This window comes from Mesoplodon bidens, assembly GCF_964165515.1.
Source record: "Mesoplodon bidens genome assembly, chromosome: 19".
Taxonomy (NCBI): Eukaryota; Metazoa; Chordata; class Mammalia; order Artiodactyla; family Ziphiidae; genus Mesoplodon; species Mesoplodon bidens.
The window spans coordinates 45,426,413-45,451,511 of record NC_138179.1 but is presented as its reverse complement, the minus strand read 5'-3'; the positions used below and the strand labels follow the sequence as shown (position 1 = coordinate 45,451,511).

General features: G+C 42.8%; 1 protein-coding gene across 1 annotated transcript in view; it reads right to left on the bottom strand.

Annotated features, from left to right (window-relative positions):
- PITPNC1 (phosphatidylinositol transfer protein cytoplasmic 1) overlaps positions 1-25,099 on the bottom strand; it is a 263,263-nt gene that overhangs the window by 50,088 nt on the left and 188,076 nt on the right. The gene's annotated exons all lie outside the window — the stretch shown is intronic.

Below are 25,099 nucleotides of genomic sequence, written 5' to 3'. Positions count from 1 at the left end.
CACAGAACAGCCTCGATTCAAATTCTTCCTGTGGCCGCAGCCCCCTTTGGACCCACAGGCTGTGTCATGAGATCAAGCCAACATGTCACATGCGTACATGTGGATACTGGCTCCTGACACCCAAGAATATGTATAGTTTCCCTGCAGTATGATCAATAATGTTTCCTAAAATAAGTCTCAGAAGCCGAACTTAAAATAGTTTCAATTTCTCCTCGTTCCTTCTGATTTCAATTCACAAGGTGGCCTCTGGGAACTAGAACTGCTGGTTTTCCTGCAGGTTGACGAATGGCTATTTCACCTGGAAATGCTCACGGGCTCGCGACGGGCCAGCCCTCAATAGCCTCAGTGTGTGAGGTTTGCTACGTCAAGGTGACGCTGATTCTTTCTCGAAAACTTTTTTGAGTCCAAACAATGAATCCTTTGCCTAAGAGGTAATGTGCCTGACACCTGTCCTTTTCTTTTCCCTGAGAAGCTACTGACTCAGCCTTAGGGAAGGGACTAAAATGCTGAGGTAGGTGGCTTGCTGAGGCCTGTGCCTGGTGGGGCAGCCACACTGGGAAGTCAAAAAACAACGCGGAGAGTCTCCCAAGAAGGCTGCCAGCAGGCTTACTCTCCAGAGGCCACAGAGGTTCCTCCTCTGGTTCACCAGACAAGCGCCGAGGTGCTTAAGGGCCTTGTGTCTCCTTCTAGCTCATTCCTGGCGTGCCTCTCTGGGCAACACAATGGAATGGACACCGGCCCAAACCCACTTAGGATTCGCGATAGATTGCATCTACTATCAGAAAAAACAAAATCAAGGAACAAATAGTTACATTTTCCTGGTAGGTTGTGTTTTGTTTTTCCTTTTGTGTGGACTGGTTCTAAATACCTCCCAAGGCAATGTCAGGGAACTAGACAAGGCTTCTGGCTGAGTTCCATAGACCTGCCCCAGGCAGCCGACCGGAAGGCTCCAGAAGGAGCTCTCCAGGCGTGGGTAAGACAGACATGGGCCAGCAGATGGGAGGGGGCTGCTTCCTGAGTGCTACCCAAGGTCATGGTGTAATTAGGCCCGAGGCCCCTGGAAGGGCCTGCCGTTTCTGTTTACTTCTTTATTATGGAAAACAGTCAGAAAATTGTAGAGAGAGGAAATATAGCGCAGTGGTGATGAGCCCAGACTGCAGAGTCAGCAGACCTAAGCTCTGCTGCTCGGCTGGGTGACCTGGGGTTGCTACTGAGGACAAGTAGACCTCACTTTTCCTCATCTGTAAAGAGCAGTATTAGCTCCTCCCTCATCCGGTAGCAGCGAGGACACAAGGACATAAAGCAGTGATGACAAATGGAAATGAAAATGGAGTAATCACAGTTCAGGCGCACAAAAATGAGTCGGGTGGCCATTGAGAATCTGGTCTCAGACACGTCTCTGCACCCTGAGAACTTGAACTTTCTTTGAACTGTACCTGACCCAAGGACACCTCCAGCCATATTCAAAACACCACCTGCCAGCTGCAACCTTATGGTCTCAAGGTCTCCCTTTGTCCCCATGCAACCATGTCAGACCCCAACCAATCCTTACTTAACAAACACCCTTAGTCCTTGCCAGCTCCAATTACAATTCTTGAGAAACAATTCATGTAGCTGACCGTAACCTTGTGTTTTTTTGCCTTCATAAGCCTCCCGCATTTTGTAGTCCAGTGGAACACAATTCAAATACTTCTTTGAATCTGTCTCCCAGGCCGCAGTGTTAACAAATATCCGATAAACACCTTTTTATTTCACCTAGGTCTCTGTTTCTGGAATTTTGGTTAATGGCAGGTAAAGCCCACTTTATTTGGACCTGGTTAAAAACTTATGGTTACCAAAGGGAAAACGCTGGGGGGAGGGATAAATCAGGAGCTTGGGATGAACATACACCCACTACTATATATAAGATTGGTAACCAACAAGGACCTACTGTATAGCACAGGGAACTCTACTCAATATTCTGGGATAACCTATATCAGAAAAGAATCTTAAAAAGAATGGATATATGTATAACTGAATCACTTTGCTGTACACCTCAAACTAACACAACATTGTAAATCAGCTATATTCCAATGAAATTAAAATTTTAAAAAATCAATGTATTCAAAATTACATTCATCATCTTCATCGCTACCCCTTTGGCTCCAAGGTTTGCGCCTACCCTTCCTCTTGTGGTCCAAGGTAGAAACTTGGGTGTCACCCTAGGCTCTTCTTTCTTTTGTATTCTTACATTGGGGCAGGCAGTAAGTCCTATGAATCCCTCTGTGTCTGCCTCCATATCTCACCAGTCCATCTCCCTGACAGACCTTCTATTCTCTATCTCACCTGGACAACTGCAGAACCCCTAATACCTTTTCTCTTGAGATTCTGGTTTCCATCACGCATCCATCTATCTATCCAGCCACCCATTCATCCACCACCTATATACACCCACCCGTGAGTTTTCTTCCCAGTGTGGTTTCCTCACTGCCCCTGGAACATAGTTTATGGTGGAATGGGCCTAGGAGTCAAAATATCTGGGTCTAGGGCTTCCCTGGTGGCGCAGTGGCTGAGAGTCCACCTGCCGATGCAGGGGACACGGGTTCCTGCCCTGGTCTGGGAAGATCCCACATGCCGTGGAGCGGCTGGGCCCGTGAGCCATGGTCGCTGAGCCTACGCGGCCGGAGCCTGTGCTCCGCAGCGGGAGAGGCCACAGCGGTGAGAGGACCGCGTACCGCAAGAAAAAAAAAATCTGGGTCTAATCCTGGTTTCACGAGTTGTGTGAGCCTAGAAACTCCTCCATGCCTCCATTTCATCATCCGGAAGTGAGCAGGACCAGTCAGGGCCAGGTGAGATAACCAAGTGTGAAGGGGCTTTACAAACTCCAAAATGCTACACAAATGTAAGGAATTAGTATACCTGCTTCTACCTGTCAACTCACACTGCCTAGAATTCCTCCTTTCTCTCTTCCTTGCTCCAGGCATACCCCACTCACCCCTCTGAACATCAAGCTTCCTAACAACTCACCGTTTCAACCTTCCACACCCTGGCTCTTGCTCATCCCTTTGCCTTAAAGGCTCTTCCCCACCCTATCTGCCTGGCTCACGCCAACTCATCTTTCAAGGTCATGCCAAGCTGTGCCAAGCCCTTCTTGATCACCTTTTAGTAAAGCAACAATGTGTATAATTCACTATTTTGGGTAATATTTGGTTATGGTTAAATCCTTGGCCTCCCAGAAATCCCAATGCGTATCTCCTTGATGGACTTGCCAGGGGAAACACTACCTATAGTAAGTGGTTTGTCTCAGCTGTTGCTACTTTGGTTAAATTAGAGGCTTATAAGTCATTAACACTCAAGGAAAGGTTCAACAATTATCTTTCAGCTCCAGGCTTTTGAAATCTCTCCAAGTAAAGCCAAATCGAGCAAGTGGCAACAGACTCATTGTGATTTTTGTTTTAAAAACAATCAAACTGGAGAATCCAGAGGAAATGTTCTGGTTTGGATAGCTGTCTGGACATGGAAGATGAAATAAACTTGACAGGTGACAGCAAAAGTCTTTTATTTCACTGAATTCTGCAAATCAGGACTGGTAGCACCCCAAGGGCTCTAGTAAGAGGATGGCTACTGCTTGGGTCCCATTAAGTGCCCCAGCACTATGAGCCCATGTGATCCCCAAGGTAGTGGGCAAAAGGCTATAACAAATGTATCTCATTCATCTGTGCGTTCTTCAATCTTTTAATGTCTCATGTATAATCAAAGCTCAACAGTTAAATTTTTTTTTGTGTGTGTGGTACACGGGCCTCTCACTGCTGTGGCCTCTCCCGTTGCGGAGCACAGGCTCCGGACGCGCAGGCTCAGCGGCCATGGCTCACGGGCTTAGTTGCTCTGCAGTGTGGGATCCTCCCGGACTGGGGCATGAACCCGCGTCCCCTGCATCGGCAGGCGGACTCTCAACCACTGCGCCACCAGGGAACCCCTCAACAGTTAATTTTTTTGTTTTCTTATTTTTTGCTGTTTTGGAACTGATGTTGCGCTAAATACCACCAACTTTGAGTTTTAACATTAGCATTTGTTTGCCGGTAGTTGGTTCATTTTGTTGACTGCCAGCAGATGACATCTTGTTAGCCAACAGGTAGTAACAGGTGTCAAAGTTTAGAAAAAAAATTGTGCGAGGAAAAAGAAAAATCCCATCCATGAAATTTCCTTCTTCCTGCAAATTAGGAAAAATAATTGCAAAACTTTAGACGCTGAATCCCTAGGTCAAAGAATAGTTAGAGACTCATGCCTCAAAACGAACGACAGCAAGAGCTTGAGGGGCAACTTAAGATCTTTCCAGCATGTTCTAAATAGAACTTCCTATACTTTAATGTGCATATAAATCACCTGGGGAAACTTGCTAAAATGCAGGTCTGGTTCAGTGGGTCTGGGGTAGGGCCTGAGGTTCTAATAAACCTCCAGGTGATGCTGAAGATTCTATAAACGTGTGATATTTGGGGAATATAAGTTTGAGGCAGGGAGTATGAAATCAAGAAACTGTAGAGGGAAGTAGTGGTCAGATGTAATTCCACCCTGGCAATGGAAGCCACTGTGAAATAATCAAATTTGGGGTCTAAATGGATCCCCACAGGCAGCTTTGTGGGAGATGGGTTTAGTGAGAGATGGTTCTAGAAAAGAGATAAGCAATTGAAAAGAAGAAGATAGGATGGACATAATATTTAGGAGGAAAACCATCCAAATGGAATTCTCTAGCTCAGCAACTTGGGTACAAAAGGCAAATGGAGGGAGGGAATTTGGCCTCTTTTCCCTCAAATCCCATCAGACCCGCTTCTGCTCTAAGTGAGCCTGTTAGGGCTTCATCAGCAGTTTGCAGAAGTTAGAGGCCACCTTAGGAGTCCTGCTACTCCTGCTTCGGGATGTTCCTTGTGCTCTCTCCCGGGGGGACTTCGGATCAGGCAGCCACTATTCCTTCTTCAGTCCTAGAACACGTCAGCCTGAACCCTCAGCCCACACAGAGCCCTCACACTGGGCCCCCAACTCCAGCTCTGTGATAAACACAGCTGGGAAAAACAAAGGAGGCCACAGTCTTCTCAAAGGCCAGAAAATAAAACACAGGGAAGCCACACATGTTGGGGAAGGACACTTTGAAAGTCCACCAAGACCCAATGTCACTTCTATAGAATTTCTACCAAAGATGCCAGTCTGAATCTAATCATGAGAACACAGTTAGGAAAACACAAGAAAAAGGGACATCCCCCAAAATGGACGGTGCTTTTCAAGATGCCAGTGTCATGAAAGACAAAGTAAAGTTGAGAAATTGCTCCAGATTAAAGAAGTCCAAAGAAAGTAACAACTAAATGTAATGTATGTGCCTGGATGAAAACACAGATCATGAAGGTTTTTATGGTTGTTCACTATAAAAGACAATTGGCAAAATGTTAATATAACTCTATATCAGATAATAGTATTGTATCAATGCTAAATTTCCAGAATTTAATCACTGCACTGTGGTTACGTAAGAAAGTCCATGTTCTTAGGACATGCACACTGAAGTCTTTAAGGGTGAAGGGTCATGACGTCTGCAACTTACTCTCAAAGAGTTCTGGAAAAAATAATAATGTGTTAATATTTAGGGAGAGAGACAAAGCAGATGTAGAAAAATGTTAACCATGGGTGAATCTAGAATCGCTGTGTTATTCTTGCAACTTCTCTGTAGGTCTGACATATTTTTAAGTTAAAAGTTTTAAAAAAAAGTCACAACCAATCAATAGTTTCGCTGCTTTGGAGAAAGCTAAATGCTAAAATGCCAGAAGAAACTGTTAATGGGAAAACTGGGCATGGTGTCCAGTCTCAAGAGTTACTTGCAACAGAGAACCTCCACCTGTCTGCAGTGGTCCAGCTCTGAGCAGTGCTTGGTGCGTGCCCTGGAATGGGGCTGGTCGGTCCCATGGCTCTCTTAGAAAATGCTACCTGGGCTCTGCAGCCTCATGAAATCCCGGGGCTGGCTCCCTCTCCCGAAGTCTCAAAAGGCTGCACCCCACAGGGAGCAGCTTGTGAGAAAAAAGCTGTCTTGCAAGAGGTCTTACTGGGCCCCATGACTGACACTCACCATTCCAGGGAGCCGCTTCCACCCCCTGCACGTTTCTTTCCTAGAGCTCCGTAGGGCAAGAAGGTAGCAAACCCAATTTTTGCTCAAATGGAGCTTCCTCCAACTCCAAGCGAAAAATGGACCTTGCTGGCCACTATTTCCCTGATGCAGATAACATACCCCATTCTGCACAGGGGCCAACCAAGGACAGCAGAGGGGGTGCCGGTTGGAAGGGTTTCTGCCAAGACCATTTTAAGGTCAAGCAACTGCCGAATTTTCAGACAGACAGCAGTTTGTTTCTATGCTTATCTGTATATCACAGGAGAACCAACTGAAAAAGGGTTGCTGAATAAGAGTTCTCTTGCACCTTTCCTTTTTTTTTGGTTCTTTCTCCCTTTCTTTTTATTCTTTTTTTTTAAAGAAAAGAAAACCTCTCCTGGCTCAGAGCCTAAAATCTCTTACTTGTGATGCTAATCTCTCCTCCCTGGCTCCAAGCCACTTCTGCTGGCTCCGTGCCTGTTTAATATCGTGGCTGCTGAGAGCAGGTTGTGTCAGCGTTTCCATTATGAAGCTCAGCTTCAAAGATGTTTCTGAGATGGATGTACAGGCTTCCAGGCAAAGGGTCCTTATTCTACGCCTGGTCATTCAAGCGTGGGCCAGGGGCCCCCAGCCTGCGTTTACATACCTTTTCTCTTCACAGCCACTTGGCTGAATATAAGGGTGCTCCTTTGAGCTTTTTAGAAAAGGTGGTTGTCAATGCAATGCTTCATTCTCCAAACATGTCTTGAAGGCATCCGAATTTGGGTTTGGGTAAAAAAAGGGTCACTCGTTTTAGTAATAAAAAAAAAAAAGAGAGAGAGAGAGAGAAATACCATGTTGGGTGTTTGAGGAAAGAGTGTTTTCCCCCAAGGCTTGATAAAGAAAATATTTTTATCTGTTACTCTCTTCTCTCATTTCTCTCCACCCCATTTTTCATGACTTATGTAAGACTTGTTTACATATTGAAGACTTGTTCAACCAAACTACTGAATAATTCCCTCATTTATCCCCCACCGCCCACTGTTCCATTAATTCAGATAGCCAGTTTAGGGCAGAAAGCTTCCATCTGATGCCTTCCCACTGAGGTCCACTCTGGCCACAGGATCTGCTTCTTGGCAGCTGAGGTGGAGTGTGGAAAGAACAAAGAACACACAATCAAAAGACTGAGGACCTCAGTTTTGTCGGTTATTAATTGTGTGGCCTTGGGCAATTTATTTAAACATCTCTCAGCAGCAGTGCCCTCATCTGCAAACTGATTATAACCATATCTACCTTGAGATGTTGTGAATGGTGACTGAGATAATACACAGCACAATGCTCTCAAGTTGAAATGTTAGGTATCAGGCTTGAGTGCTGGTACCTCACAGGAGCCCTGTGAATGCCGGCTGAATTCACTAGATTTCCCGGTAACTGCAGGAGCCATTTTCCTGTCTGGTGCTGGAGGGGTTTTCTGACCTGGTTTTAAGAGCTGTTGTCCTGCCCATTACCTATTATTTTATTGTCCATTATGACTCCCAGGCACAGCCCATAACAAATACAGGAGTTTACTGTACCACCTTCACTTACCACTAACATAATTGGGGAGGAATGACAGAAATACATGAGCCCACTAATGCAATTTCTCCTAACTAAAATCTTCATTAAGAAAAGTCTGGGAGGTTTTCAGGATGAATGTGCAAAACAGGGGAAAGTCACAACAAACCCAGTGAAGGCTCCCCAGCCTCGAGTGCAAGGTCTGTCCCCAGGCTGGAAGGCGGCTGCCAGTTGGCAGGTGGCGTATATCCAAGGTCTCGCCCAGACTATGGAAAATCCATAAACAGTTCAGGACAAAGGCTTTTGCAGAGCTGTCTCTCTCTCTCTGCGTGGCAAGATATGCTGAGTTGTTTTGGCTGTGGGTATTTTGAGATGTCCTTTGGCACTGGATCTCAGCTGAGAAAGGCACGTGGGGACTAAAAGGTAGGGAAAATAAACTGTTCAGACATCGGGCTCTAGGAATAGAGTTCTCGATTCAACTTTGTTCCTTCAAGGAGCCCTTTGGTTTATCGCTGGCCTCCATTTATTTTTAACTTATTTCCTTTGCCTTTATCTCTGGGGCCATTCTCTCTTTTCCACCTAGATCTTCTTTTTCTCAGAATCTGATCATCTTTATCCCCTTCTGCATGTGCCACCAGCATCCCGCTACTGGCTGAACAGCCTCACCTTCTAATCCCAGGGTATCTGATTGGAGCCAGACTCAAGAGGACCCAGCTCTGTCCCACCACTCACACTGGAAGATACACAGAAACTGAACACATGGTTGGAAGGCAATTTCCCTGACTCTTCCAGTTGATAAACTTGCCTTATAAGGCTCTAAACCTCTGAGAAAATTCCTACTAATAGAGTTTTTAACAAGCCAAGAGGACAAAGGATATCATTACCATGACAATTCCTTTTAGGAATATTTGCTGCCCTGCAAAACTTCAAAGGAGAAAAGAAAATTGTTTTTGGGCATTGCTTCTATAACATGGGAGGGACTATTTCCCTTTCCTCACTATGAAAATTTAAACCTTCAACCAGGCTTTAAAAACCCAGGCAGGGGCTTCCCTGGTTGAGTGGTTGAGAGTCCACCTGCCGATGCAGGGGACACGGGTTTGTGCCCCGGTCCGGGAAGATCCCACATGCCATGGAGCAGCTGGGCCCGTGAGCCATGGCTGCTGAGCCTGCGCGTCCGGAGCCTGTGCTCCGCAACGGGAGAGGCCACAACAGTGAGAGGCCGCGTACCACAAAACAAAAAACAAAAAACAAAAAACAAACCCAGGCAGCAGATTCCACATACAGTCTTATAAATCTATTTTTAGAGCCAAAGGGAGCATATTCATTATATGAGAGTTGGTGCTTTGAGGCTAAACTAACCCAGAATCAAGTTCCAGGTCTGACACTTGCTAGTTCTGATCATGGGCAGACCACTTGCTCTCATGAAGCCTAAGTTCTCAGCTGTAAAATGGGGATGATAATAGTTGTGAGAATTTAATACGATCATGGCTACAACAGGTTAGCAGGAGGCTGGGTTCATGCTCAGTAAGTATTCCTGCAAATAGCCATATAACGATCATCATCATCGCTAGCCATTATCCACATCACTTTCATGACGATGATGATGATGATGATGGTGATGATGATGACTATTATCACTATGACCCTCCACTCTTGAAGAAGTTACTTGTGACTCTGATTCTGGACTTTGGAGCCTGGGGAAAAGGTGTGAGAGGACTACTGAATTCTGTGATTACTGCTCAGATTACTGGCTCTGGTTAAGAGGGCCCAGGGTCTGTCACATAGCAAACACCACAGCCCCCGTGGGTTGGCACACATCTGTGATAAGCTGGGCATGAAGCTTATTGGCATGAAGTACAAGAGATGTCCTCCCTTAGGATATAGAGCTCAGTACTGAAGAGGCAGCATATTCAGAATCACTAATCAATCCACTTCCAGACAATGCTTGGGAGAAAAGTCAAAAGCCCATTAAAATTCCTAGGGGTTAGTGGTCACTTGTAGAATCATTGGCACTTTGGGGGCCCCTCTTCCTTTCAGGCTCATGCTTTCTAGCCACACGGTCATGCTGACTGGTGTTAGTTACAGACCAGTGAGCTGGACACCCCTGGCGCTTCACTTCCTGGAACACCGTGGACCACATTCCAGGTTCTGCTTTATCCCAACTCATGTCCACGTCTTTGTGATCTCAGTGTCCATACGGACAGCCCATGCAATGCCACAGGCTCAGCCTCCTAACTCCTTTATTTTTTATTTTTTGCGTTACTTGGGCCTCTCCCTGTTGTGGCCTCTCCCGCTGCGGAGCACAGGCTCCGGATGCGCAGGCTCAGCGGCCATGGCTCACGGGCCCAGACACTCCGCGGCATGTGGGATCTTACGGGTCCGGGGCACGAACCCGTGTCCCCTGCATCGGCAGGCAGACTCTCAACCACTGCGCCACCAGGGAAGCCCCCCTAACTCCTTTTTCACTTCTCCTCCAATGACCTTTACCTCCATTTGACCTCCTCCCCACTTCCTCTCCCTCCCCAAACCCCACCCTGGTCTTGAATCTCCTGGAATTAGTCCACTTTTGAAATCTGAAAACTCTAGGTACTTTTTTTCCAAACTCCAACTCAATCCTCTCACTCCTGGTACCGCTTTGCCTTGACCTGGTTGAGCTCTCTGATCCCTGAGAGCCTCCACTGGACTCAAGGCTCACGATGACCTTCACTTTCTCACTCTACTTTTCCATACCCTGCTGAACCCACACTGAAAGCGAATCCTGAATCAATTCCACCGTTTCCTCTGCTCCGACAGGCAGGCTGCAGAGCACAGCTGGGAAAATGACACCAACACATAGTAAGGCTGGTGGCACAACTTATTCAAAATTTCCCAAAACACCAGACTGCCAAAGCTTTCAAGTAATCCTTTTCCTCTTCTGGAGTTGCTTCCTTCATCCATTTCCCATTCAGGTTATCTTTGACCTTGATCCTCTTCTTTAAGCCCTCTTCCCTGTCTCCTTCCCTTTCAGTAGATGACCCTTCTCACATTGCTGGAAACTAGAGGCCATCAGGTGTGAGGCCGGTGACTTTCCCTTCCCCATAGAGATATCCTTACCTGCCCTGCTCTCTGCCCTCTCCTTTTTTTTTTTTTTAAGGGGCTCATGAAGACCACTCACCCCCTGACTTCTGGGAACAGGCCCTTGCTCTTCTATTTCTAAACTCTCACTTGCCTGCTGGCTCCTTCCTCTCGGTACTTCACAGTCAAGAGCTGATTTACAATGTTTTATCAATCAGTGGGCCCATGTTTGTTTCTTGTATCGCATGCCTTTCCCTGGGTTCACTTTTTAAATATAGCCCCTCATTAACTTCTCTTTAAAATTTTTTAAATTTAATTTTTATTTTATACTGGGGTATAGTCACTTTATAATGTTGTGTTAGTTTCAGGTGTACAGCACAGAGATTCCGTTAGAGATATACATATATATCCATTCTTTTTCAGATGCTTTTCCCATATAGGTTGTTACAGAATATTGAGTAGAGTTCCCTGCGCTATATGGTAGGTCCCTGTTGATTACCTACATTTTACATATAGTAGTGTGTACCTGTTAATCCCAAACTCCTAATTTATCCCCCACCCCCATTTTGCCTTTGGTAACCGTAAGTTTGTTTTCTATGTCTGTGAGTTGTTTCTGTTGTATAAATAAGTTCATTTGTATCATTTTTAAAGATTTCACGTATAAGTGATATCATATATTTAACTTTTCTGTCTGACTTACTTCACTAGTATAATAATCTCTAAATCCATCCATGTTGCTGCAAATGGAAATATTTCATATTTTTATGGCTGAATAATATACCATTGTATATATATACCACACCTTCTTTATCCATTCATCTACTGATGGACATTTAGGCTTCTTCCATGTCTTGGCTATTGTAAATAGGGCTGCCAGGAACACTGGGGTGCGTGTATCTCTTCGAATTAGAGTTTTTGTCTTTTATGTATATATGCCCAGGAGTGGGATTGCTGGGTCATATGGTAATTCTATTTTTAGTTTTTTAAGGAACCTCCATACTGTTCTCCATAGTGGCTGTACTCTTATCTATTTATTTTTAAAAATTCTTTATGCTTCTGTGCTATAAACTGGGTTGTATTCCTCAATACTATCTTCCAATTTACTAATTATCTCTTTAGTTGCATCTAGAGTTTGTCTTATCTATGGAGTCTTTCATTTCAGCAAATGGGTTCCCAAATTTCCAATCGCTTCTTTTTCAAATCCTCAGTCACTTCTTTTTGTTTGTTTTTTTTCTTAATTTCTCATTCTTTTATTTTTATTTTTAATTTTTTTGGCTGTGCCATGCGCAGCTTGCAGGATCTTAGTTCCCCAACCAGGACTGAACCGGGGCTCTTGGTAGTGAAAGCGTGGAGTCCTAACCAAAGGACTGCCAGGGAATTCCCTCATTCTTTTAAAATGGACATTATTTCCTAATTTCCCCCTTCAAGCAGCACAAACGTACTACTTTAATCAGATCCATCTATAAAGTTTTTTCATTTGCATTCAATTTGTGTTTTGATTATTGATCATACTGGTTGTCTTTCTTAACAATTGGCTTGGGGGTCTTTCTGAGTAGTAAGCTTCTCTTTCTTATTCTTTTTTTTGGTTGGTGTTCTGTTTCTCCATCTCCAACCCATCCCCCACTCCTTGCATCAGTCTTTAGGTTTTACAGTTGCCTCCAAGAGCAAAACCAGTACTTTTAAGCCGTGGCCCGGGCAACGGTCATAGAAGATGCTTTCAGTCTCCTTTTACCAATGGAGATGCTTTCAGTCTCTACAAACACTGAACCTGGCTCTGGTCCCTTGTTTTGCATGAAACACTTTTAGTTCCATTGCCTCATAAGACCCACAAACACCTGCCCCCAGACTCACAGACCAGCCACTCCATGCATCCCAATCCTCCTGAGTTTCTGTCCTGTTTCCACAACTCTAGCTATATCATTTTGGTTTTCTCTTTTTGTATTTTATCTGTTATTGCTAACTGTTTGGAACAGAGGAGAGGCATTTGAACATGAACTTGTTTTCCACCAAGATGGGAAATCTTCCATAGGCTTCTCACCTCAACCCTGAGTCCCATTCTGATTCAATTTCTTTTCTTCCTTTCAGAGCCAACCATCTCAGAATTCCTCTTTGGTACAATGCAAGCTGGGTTCCGCCACTATCATTTCACTCGTTTTCATAAAGGTCACCAATGACCTCCTTATTGCTCAATCTCACATGACCTTTAAGTTCTATCTTCTTGAACTCTGTTGCTACTGTCATTGGTGACACTTTCTTTCTTGGCATTCTCTCTTTCCTGGGCTTTTGTAACTTCCTAGCTTCCCAATTCTCCTCCTAACTTCTGAAGGATCCCTTTTCTCATCCATCTTTATGGGATGCTCTTCCATTTCCTTCCCCTTAAATGTCAAAACTCCCACAAGCTCCATTCTTACCCCTCTTCTCTCTTTACCCCTCACATATCCTTTGGGTAATATCCTCTGTTCCTATGGCTTCAAACTACCTTTGCTTTATGACTTTCAAATCTATATCTTTAGGTCTCAGCTTTGGATTTATAGGTCCAATTTCTTACTGGTTATATTCACTAAATTTTCCATAAGCACTTCAAACTCAGTTGGACCAAAACTGAACTCATCAACCTCTCCTAAACCACTTAAAACAATTCCTTGTCTTAGTTGGTGGCACTACCACCAATCCATGACAAAACCCTGAATCATCCCAGACCCCTGAGCCAGTCCCAACCCATTCCCAAATCCAATTAGGCACCGATGTTCCTCTCTCTTCCTAATTAATCCTCTCCCATTTCTTCTGTCAGTGCTTTAAATTTTGGGCTGCATTCTCCCTCATCTGATCTACTGCAAGTCTCCTGTTTTCTCAGCCAGTCCCTCCTTGCATGATCATCTTGCCTTTCTTTTCAGTCTCGTCCTCCACCCTGTGTTCTCTGGAATACCTATCACATCATGCTGCAATGACAGTACTTGCCTCCCCAAACTGACAACTCCTGGTACAAAAAAGATGCTTGACACACACTTCCTGTATAATGAATTAATGCATTATTGAGATCATCCTCTCCTTTCAATGCAAAATAAAGGACTTCTCAGATTCCCACTGGGAAGTTACGACAAAGGGATCAATGAAGAGAATTGGTATTTACTAAACCTCTATTACCGGTAGGAACTCGGATAGGTGGTTTATATCAATTATTTGGTTCAGAACATTCATTATCATTCTTAAAACTGATCCAAGGTGGTAAGGAAAATCCAGGGGGAAGAATCTTTAAAACATAAGAATTTACTGCAGCTCTAGGGAATAAGGAACACGCAAGGGAACAGTCTTTAAATCAGAAGACTTTACATCCTTGTCAGTTTAGAATAATGATTGGGAACAACACAAGTAAATCTAGGTCTGTTGAAAATAGTTACAACTCCTCCATCTCTCAACGCTGGTGCTGACTGCCCTTGAGACACTGTCGGACTCTTCCGACAACTTGGCAGCAGGAGAAACCTGTTAAAGTCCCTGAATCTTTTGACCAAAGAACCACTTCTTGACTTTATCCAGTGTAACAAACACCTGTTATCTGTAGGGGCACTGACTTGGTACAAGATAAAGGAAACAGAGTTGGAAAAGTCCTTTACATTGGACATTCCTGTTTGTACACTGAGTAACGATAAGTGTCACCCATTGTACATTCTGTTCCTCAGCACCCCATGGTGCAAACTTACAAAGTGTGTACTAGAAGGCAGTTTTCAGGGCAGCTAGACAACAAATCTGGCACAAAAACATAACTCTCAAAAATCTCTACCCAGAGGGAGTAACTAATTTTTATCCTTAATTGTATAAGAAAGAATGTTTTCCCAATAGTAAGATTTTTTGAATAAAATCTTAGAAATCTTGGGAATTCCCTGGCGGTCCAGTGGTTAGGACTCTGCGCTTTCACTGCCGAGGGTGCGGGTTCAGTCCCTGGTCAGGGAACTAAGATCCCACAAGCCTCGCAGTGAGCCCCCCAAAATATATATCTCTGTGTGTGTGTGTGTGTGTGTATATATATATATATGTATATATGTATATATATACATATATATATATATATATATATGTATGTATGTATGTATCTCAGAAATCTTAGAAAGAAGAAGCAATGCAATGATACGAACTCTTAGCCAAAGCAGAATATTAAGTCACCCTGGGTTATCACATGAAACTACTTTTTATTTTAAAGTAATGTTTTCTATTTCAAACTGTTACAAAAAGTCTCAACAAAGGCATACCATGTGTGCAACTGGCGTAGCTGGTTTAACATCATCTATTTCAAGAGACCCAGATGGTTCTAAGCAAATTTAGTTGGGTGCTGAAAACAAGGCTTCACCCATAGATCAAACTTAAGTTACTAGAAAAATCATTCTTTCCAGTGTCCTTCATTGCTGAGGTTCTTCCCTAATACGCTTCATATTTTATTTCAATATTTCACTCTGGTGAACATGCCAACCAAGGTGAAGTTGAGTTAATAACAAACTCAAACTCATGACAGATTTCTGATTTCCTTTGAACCTAGGTATGAGTGATAATAAAACACTTCAGCACCAAAAAGCCAATTATTTGGTTTCACCCCTGAGTATCTACTCCACGATGGCATTTAGTTGATGCTTTTCAACACCTATTTATTAATAATCTGATTGGCACAGCCAAAGAAAATTATTACTCCACATAATGGTCTGCACATTCCAAAGGTATTTATGACTGTCTCCTTAAAGGGCTGGAAACAAGATGAAAGATTTTCAGATGCAGCTCCATGAAGTTTTTATTTACTAAGTTTATGTACCAAAAGGCTGTAAAGCCTGATGAACTAGAAACAGGTTTTCAATAGGTATTAGTGGGGAAATGTGATTTAAATTTGATTTAATAGCTTAGTATTGTTCAGACAGAATTACTATCCGTCTCAGAAGATCAAGTACAGAATTCGGTGGGCAACAGCTGACACGCTGCTTGGTTCAAATACAGAGTCTGTGTACAAGCAGAGGAGCAGATGGAAGCAATGCTTTCAGTGCATCAAAAGGAAAAAATTGCTTTGAAACCATGTCCATTGGAAATCATTAACTTCTTTTCTGTGAGGTCAGCTATCATCATCCCCTTGCCTCACTTTTTTTTTTTTTTTAAAGACTAAAATACTAGTGGAGACTTTTGTCCTTGGAGGTGTTTATCAGATAGATGACATCCAGGGATTTTAGAGAGAAATTCATTTTATAAAGATAAAGGCTCTGAATCTAAGAGTGGGAAGATTCAAGTGATCCTTTTTCGGACCTCTATCAAGTCCTTTGCATCATGAGGAAGCGGATCAGTGCCCTGGAAAAAGTTAAAGAACCTTCCAGGCCTGGATGACTGAAGAGATTATTTATTCAATGACTCTTCTTCAACAGAATCCAGAACAGTGTTCACACTTCATATGCACACAATCTTCAGGGCTTAAGTTCACTATTCAGACATCTCAACATCCTGTGCAGAAGGAGTTCTCACGCTCAATTCACTGAACCCAAGACACTACCAGTTATACAACCAAAAAAGAAAAATGTTGCCACTGATCACTGCACAATGCCATCAACTAACACACGTTTCATTTTTAGGGTTGTTACAGCTTGCAAAACAATGGCCACCTTGGACTTGATGAAATATGGGAACACCAATAACAATAACACATTGAGGGGCTTCCCTGGTGGCGCAGTGGTTGAGAGTCCGCCTGCCGATGCAGGGGAAACGGGTTCGTACCCCGGTCTGGGAAGATCCCACATGCCGCGGAGCGGCTGGGCCCGTGAGCCATGGCCGCTGGGCCTGTGCGTCCGGAGCCTGTGCTCCGCAACGGGAGAGGCCACAACAGTGAGAGGCCCACATACCGCAAAAAAAACAATAACAAAAAACAAACAAAAAAAACAATAACACGTTGAGTAGACTGGGTGGACCAAGCACTGTTCTGAGTGCTTTTCATGATTAACACATTTAATCTTCACAAGTACCTGATAAGTAGGGACTATTATTATATCCATTTACAGGGGCACAAAGAGGTGAGTAACATGCTTAACTAGCTGCTAAGTGGCTGACCCAGGAATCAAACCCAATTGGTCTGACTCCAGTGCCTGCAGCCTTCACCTCTTCACCATTCTGCCTCTGTGCTGTTGATGACTACTTTGGAGCAGTAGGACAGGTGGCTTGTCACCTCTTGGGGTCAAGATGTGCCAATCAGGATCCTCTCCAGGTGACTGAGAGCCAAGGAAGGATGGGTTCTGAAACCAGAACTTCCAGGCAGGAGGCCAACAGGTTGCAGGTCCAGGGCTCTGGCCAGTGACCACTCCCCTCCTTCACCTTGGAAAAGTGAACTCAAAAGCTCCCAGAAACATGTGACTACCCAACTTATGTCTGAGGATGCCGCTTCCTGGATGGTAGAAAAGGAGTAGGGACTACAGGCTTTGGAAATGTGAGAACTTAGCACCTTCACTCCAAAAGAACTAACCTGATTAATTTCCCCACTTGCAGATCTTGTACTTGCCAAGGGTCTAACTCTGAAGTGGTTTCCACGAAGCATAACTGAAGTTAGAGAGAAGAAAAGAACAACTGTTACGGAGTATTTGACATGCATCCTCTCACTGAATCCTCCCAATCATCCTCTGAGGTGGGCATTGTTTTCCCCTTTTCACTGCTGGGGAAGTTCAGAACAATGAAGTCCCATTATCACTGAGCTCCAGAGCTCTGCTTTGGACCCTGTTTGGTTCAAGGCCGGTGAGTTCTCTGAATCTAGTACATTATTCTGCTAAATGCGCCTGGCCAGCTGCAAGCTTTTGGCAGGTTCCTAAAGTGTCCTCATTCAAATGGCTCCAAGACCCAAAGGCTGTCAGTCACCATCTGTTTTAAGCAATCCATTCACTGAGCTACCAACAACTGGGCTCAACAAACATAAACACAACGCTCTAGGTAAATAAACAGGAAAGCTGTGCCTTTTTTTTTTTTTTTTTTTTAAGTGAAGTGCACTGTTTTCCCACAGTAATTAGGTCTCTTCTGAGGGGGAAAGAAAAAGCCAAATATTTGGGAAGCAACTGCAAAGTGACAGGAACTGAGGATGGATTACAGAAAATAGAAGAGGTTTGAGTCTCATGGAACAGAAGAGTTGGATGAATATTTTTTTCAAACCTCAAAAGACCAACATCCAAGGAACTATATTCAATATCCTATGATAGAGGTTGGTTCAAGATGGCGGAGTAGAAGGACGTGTGCTCACTCCCTCTTGCAAGAGCACTGGAATCACAACTAACTGCTGAATAATCATCGACAGGAAGACACTGGAACTCACCAAAAAAGATACCCCACATCCAAAGACAAAAGAGAAGCCACAATGAGATGGTAGGAGGGGTGCAATCACAATAAAGTCAAATCCCATAACTGCTGGGTGGGTGACTCACAAAGTGGAGAACACTTATACCACAGAAGTCCACCCACTGGAGTGAAGGTTCTGAGCCCCACATCAGGCTTCCCAACCTGGGGGTCTGGCAACGGGAGGAGGAATTCCTAGAGAATCAGATTTTGAAGGCTAGTGGGATTTGACTGTAGGACTTCGACAGGACTGGGAGAAACAGACTCCACTCTCGGAGGGCACACACAAAGTAGTGTGCGCATCGGGACCCAGAAGAAGGAGCAGTGACCCCATAGGAGACTGAACCAGACCTACCTGCTAGTGTTGGAGGGTCTCCTGCAGAGGTGGGGGGGTGTCTGTGGCTCACTGTGGGGACAAGGACACTGGCAGCAGAAGTTCTGGGAAGTACTCCTTGGCTGAGCCCTCCTAGAGTCTTGCCATTAGCCCCACCAAAGAGCTTGTAGGCACCAGTGCTGGGTTGCCTGAGGCCAAACAACCAACAGGGAGGGAACCCAGCCCCACCCATCAGCAGACAAGCAGATTAAAGTGTTACTGAGCTCTGCCCACCAGAGCAACACTCAGCTCTACCTACCACCAGTCCCTCCCATCAGGAAGCTTGCACAAGCCTCTTAGATTGCCTCATCCACCAGAGAGCAGACAGCAGAAGCATGAAGAATTACAATTATACAGCCTGTGGAAGGAAAACCACATTCACAGAAAGATAGACAAAAAGAAAACGCACAGAACTTTGTACCAGATGAAGGAACAAGAAAAAACCCCAGAAAAACAACTAAATGAAGTGGAGATAGGCAACCTTCCAGAAAAAGAATTCAGAATAATGATAGTGAAGATGATCCAGGACCTCGGAAAAAGAATGGAGGCAAAGATCGAGAAGATGCAAGAACTGTTTAACAAAGACCTAGAAAGAAACAGAGATGGACAATACAATAACTGAAATGAAAACTACACTAGAATGAATCAATAGCGGTATAACTGAGGCAGAAGAACGGATAAGTGACCTGGAAGACGGAATGGTGGAATTCACTGCTGCAGAACAGAATAAAGAGAAAAAAAGGAAAAGAAATGAAGACAGCCTAAGAGACTTCTGGGACAACATTAAACGCAACAACATTCGCATTACAGGGGTCCCAGAAGGAGAAGTGAGAGAGAAAGGACCAGAGAAAATATTTGAAGAGATTATAGTCGAAAACTTCCCTAATGTGGGAAAGGAAATAGCCACCCAAGTCCAGGAAGCACAGAGTTCCAGGTAGGATAAAACCAAGGAGAAACACGCCAAGACACATAGTAATCAAACTGACAAAAATTAAACACAAAGAAAAATTAGTGAAAGCAACAAGGGAAAAACAACAAATAACACACAAGGGAACTCCCATAAGGTTAACAGCTGATTTCTTGGCAGAAACTGTGTAAGCCAGAAGGGAGTGGCAAGATATTTTTAAAGTGATGAAAGGGAATAAACTACAACCAAGATTACTCTACCTGGCAAGGCTCTCATTCAAATTCGACGGAGAAACCAAAAGCTTTACAGACAAGCAAAAGCTAAGAGAAGTCAGCACCACCAAACCAGCTCTACAACAAATGTTAAAGGAACTTCTCTAAATGGGAAACACAAGAGAAGAAAAGGACCTACAAAAACAAACCCAAAACAATTAAGAAAATGGTAATAGGAACATACGTATCGATAATTACCTTAAATGTGAATGGATTAAATGCCCCAACCAAAAGACACAGGCTCGCTGAATGGATACGAAAACAAGACCCATATATATGCTGTCTACAAGAGACCCACTTCAGACCTAGGGACACATACAGACTTAAAGTGAGAGGATGGAAAAAGATATTCCATGAAAATGGAAATCAAAAGAAAGCTGGATAGCAATACTCATATCAGATAAAATAGACTTTAAAATAAAGAATGTTACAAGAGACAAGGAAGGACACTACATAATGATCAAGGGATCAATCCAAGAAGAAGATATAACAATTATAAATATATATGCACCCAACATAGGAGCACCTCAATACACAAGGCGACTGCTAACAGCTATAAAAGAGGAAATCGACAGTAACACAATAATAGTGGGGGACTTTTAACACCTCACTTACACCAATGGACAGATCATCCAAACAAAATTAATAGGGAAACACAAGCTTTAAATGACACAGTAGACCAGAGAGATTTAATTGATATATATAGGACATTCCATCCAAAAACAGCAGATTACACTTTCTTCTCAAGTGCACACGGAACGTTCTCCAGGATAGATCACATCTTGGGTCACAAATCAAGCCTCGGTAAATTTAAGAAAATTGAAATCATATCAAGCATCTTTTCCGAACACAACCTTATGAGATTAGAAATCGATTACAGGGAAAAATAAACGTAAAAAACACAAACACATGGAGGCTAAACAATATGTTACTAAATAACCAAGAGATCACTGAAGAAATCAAAGAGGAAATCAAAAAATACCTAGAGACAAATTACTACAAAAACATGACGATCCAAAACCTATGGGATGCAGAAAAGCACTTCTAAGAGGGAAGTTTATAGCACTACAAGCCTACCTCAAGAAACAAGAAAAATCTCAAATAAACAATCTAACCTTACACCTAAAGGAACTAGAGAAAGAAGAACAAAAGCCAAAGTTAGTAGAAGGAAAGAAACCATAAAGGTCAAGAGCAGAAATAAATGAAATAGAAACAAAGAAAACAACAGCAAAGATCAATAAAACTAAAAGCTGGTTCTTTGAGAAGATAAACAAAATTGATAAAACCTTTAGTCAGTCTCAGCAAGAAAAAGAGGGAGAGGACTCAAATCAATAAAATTAGAAATGAAAAAGAAGAAGTTACAACAGGCCCCACAGAAATACAAAGCATCCTAAGAGACTACCACAAGCAACTCTATGCCAAAAAAAAGGACAACCTGGAAGAAATGGACAAATTCTTAGAAAGGTATAACCTTCCAAGACTGAACCAGGAAGAAATAGAAAATATGAACAGACCAATCACAAGTAAGGAAATTGAAACTGTGATTAAAAATCTTCCAACAGGGCTTCCCTGGTGGCGCAGTGGTTGAGAGTCCGCCTGCCGATGCAGGGGACACAGGTTCGTGCCCCGGTCTGGGAAGATCCCACATGCCGCGGAGCGGCTAGGCCCGTGAGCCATGGCCGCTGAGCCTCTGTGTCCGGAGCCTGTGCTCCGCAACGGGAGAGGACACAACAGTGAGAGGCCCATGTACAGCAAAAAAAAAAAAAAAAAAAAAAATCTTCCAACAAACAAAAGTCCAGGACCAGATGGCTTCACAGGTGAATTCTATCAAACACTTAGAGAAGAGCTAACACCCATCCTTCTCAAACTCTTCCAAAAAATTGCAGAGGAAGGAACACTCCCAAACTCATTCTATGAGGCCACCATCACACTGGTACCAAAACCAAAGGTACTACAAAAAAAGAAAATTATAGACCAATATCACTGATAAATATAGATGCAAAAATCCTCAACAAAATACTAGCAAACAGCATCCAACAACACATTAAAAGGATCATACACCATGATCAAGTGGGATTTATCGCAGGGATGCAAGGATTCTTCAATATACGCAAATCAATCAATGTGATACACCATATTAACAAATTCAAGGATAAAAACCATATGATCATCTCAATAGATGCAGAAAAAGCTTTTGACAAAATTCAACACCCATTTATGATAAAAACTCTCCAGAAAGTGGGCATAGAGGGAACCTACTTCAACATAATAAAGGTCATACACGACAAACTCACAGCCAACATCATTCTCAATGGTGAAACACTGAAAGCATTTCCTCTAAGATCAGGAACAAGACAAGGATGTCCACTCTTGCCACTATTATTCAACACAAGTTTTGGAAGTCCTAGCCATGGCAATCAGAGAAGAAAAAGAAATAAAAGGAATACAAACTGGAAAAAAAGAAGGAAAACTGTCACTGTTTGCAGACGACATGATACTATACATAGAGAATCCTAAAGATGCCACCAGAAAACTACTAGAGCAAATCAATGAATTTGGTAAGGTTGCAGGATACAAAATTAATGCACAGAAATCTCTTGCATTCCTATACACTAACAACAAAAGATCAGAAAGAGAAATTAAGGAAACAATCCCATTCACCATTGCAACAAAAAGAATAAAATACCTAGGAATAAACCTACCTAAGGAGGTAAAAGACCTGTACTCCAAAAACTATAAGACACATGAAAGAAATAAAAGGTGACATAAACAGATGGAGAGATATACCATGTTCTTGGATTGAAAGAATCACTATTGTGGAAAAGACTATACTAATCAAAGCAATCTACAGATTCAATGCAATCCCTATCAAATTACCAGTGGCATTTTTTACAGAACTAGAACAAAAAATCTTAAAATTTCTATGGAGACACAAAAAACCCCGAATAGACAAAGCAGTCTTTTTTTTTTTTAAATTTTTTATTTATTTTATTTATTTATTTTTGTCTGCATTAGGTCTTCGTTGCTGTGCGTGGGCTTTCTCTAGTTGCGGTGAGTGGGGGCTACTCTTCATTGCGGTGCGCGGGCTTCTCATTGCACTGCCTTCTCTTGTTGCGGAGCACAGGCTCTAGGTGCGCGGGCTTCACTAGGTGTGGCGCACGGGCTCAGTAGTTGTGGCTCGCAGGCTCTAGAGCGCAGGCTCCATAGTTGTGGCGTACAGGCTTAGCTGCTCTGCGGCATGTCAGATCTTCCCGGACAAGGGCTCAAACCCATGTCCCCTGCATTGGCAGGTGGATTCTTAACCACTGCACCACCAGGGAAGTCCCACCAAAGCAGTCTTTGGGAAGAAAAAGACTGAGGGACAAAAACGGAGCTGGAGGAATCAGACTCCCTGACTTCAGACTATACTACAAAGCTACAGTAATCAAGGCAATATGGTACTGGCACAAAAACAGGAATATAGATCAATGGAACAGGATAGAAAGCCTAGGGATAAACCCATGCACCTATGGTCAACTAATCTATGACAAAGGAGGCAAGGATGCTCAATGGAGACAAGACAGCCCCTTCAATAAGTGGTGCTGGGAAAACTGGACAGCTACGTGTAAAAGAATGAAATCAGAACACTCCCTAACACCATACACAAAAATAAACTCAAAATGGATTCAAAACCTAAATATAAGACCGGACACTATCAAACTCTTAGAGGAAAACATAGGAAGAACACTCTTTGACATAAATCACAGTAAGATCTTTTTTGATCCACCTCCTAGAGTAATGGAAATAAAAACAAAAATAAACTGGGACCTGATGAAACTTGAAAGCTTTTGCAAAGCAAAGGAAACTACAAAGACGACGAAAAGACAACCCTCAGAATGGGAGAAAATATCTGCAAACGAATCAACGGACAAAGGATTAATCTCCAAAATATATAAACAGTTCATGCAGCTTAATATTAAAAAAACAAACAACCCAATCCAAAAATGGGCACAAGACTTAAATAGACATTTCTCCAAAGAAGACATACAGATGGCCAAGAAGCACATGAAAAGCTGCTCAACATCACTAATTATTAGAGAAATGCAAATCAAAACTACAGTGAGGGGCTTCCCTGGTGGCGCAGTGGTTGAGAGTCCCCCTGCCAATGCAGGGGACATGGGTTCATGCCCCGGTCCGGGAAAATCCCACATGCCGCGGAGCGGCTAGGCCCGTGAGCCATGGCCGCTGAGCCTGCACGTCCGGAGCCTGTGCTCTGCAATGGGAAAGGCCACAACAGTGAGAGGCCCGCGTACCGCAAAAAAAAAAAAAAACAAACTACGATGAGGTATCACCTTGCACCAGTTAGGATGGGCATCATCAGAAAATCTAGAAACAATAAATGCTGGAGAGGGTGTGGAGAAAAGGGAGCCCTCTTGCACTGTTGGTGGGAATATAAATTGATATAGCCACTATGGATAACAGTATGGAGGTTCCTTAAAAAACTAAAAATAGAATTACCATACGACCCAGAAATCCCACTACTGGGCATATACGCAGAGAAAACCATAATTCAAAAAGACACATGCACCCCAATGTTCATTGCAGCACTATTTACAATAGCCAGGTCATGGAAGCAACCTAAATGCCCATCAACAGACGAATGGATAAAGATGTGGTATATATATACACTGGAATATTACTCAGCCATAAGAAGGAACAAAATTGGGTCACTTGTAGAGACGTGGATGGATCTAGACTGTCATACAGAGTGAGGTAAATCAGAAAAAGAAAAACAAATATCGTATATTAACGCATACATGTGGAACCTAGAAAAATGACACAGATGAACCGGTTTGCAAGGCAGAAATAGAGACATAGATGTAGAGAACAAACATATGGACACCAAAGGGGGAAAGCAGCGGGTGGGGGGTGGTGGTGTGATGAATTGGGAGATTGGGATTGACATATATACACTAATATGTATAAAATAGATAACTATTTAATAAGAACCTGTTGTATAAAAAAATAAATAAAATAAAATTCAAAAAATTAAAAAAAATGCTCTGATAAACCATAATGGAAAAGAATATGAAAAAGAATATATATGTGTATAACTGAATCACTTTGCTCTACAGCAGAAATTAACACAACATTGTAAATCAACTATACTTCAATAAAATTTTTTTAAAAAAAGAGCAATAGCCAGAAGAATACCAAGGATCATATAATAAAGAGTCACTACTCACCGCTCAAAATGAAACCATGTAAATGGTTTGCCATATTTGATTCTGATTCTGCCCCTCCTTTTCTTTCTTTCTTTATTCAAAGAAAGTTTCATATTTGAAGTTAAAATCCTTTTCCTTTCTATTCCAGGCTGACAGCTATCATAAATTTGTTGTGAATCTGGTCCATATTTTCATAAACTTTATATTTTGTACAATATGTAAATGTATCCATAAACAATATATTTTTTTAAATTAATTAATTAATTAATTTACATTCGGCTGTGTTGGGTCTTTGTTGCTGCACGTGGGCTTTCTCTAGTTGTG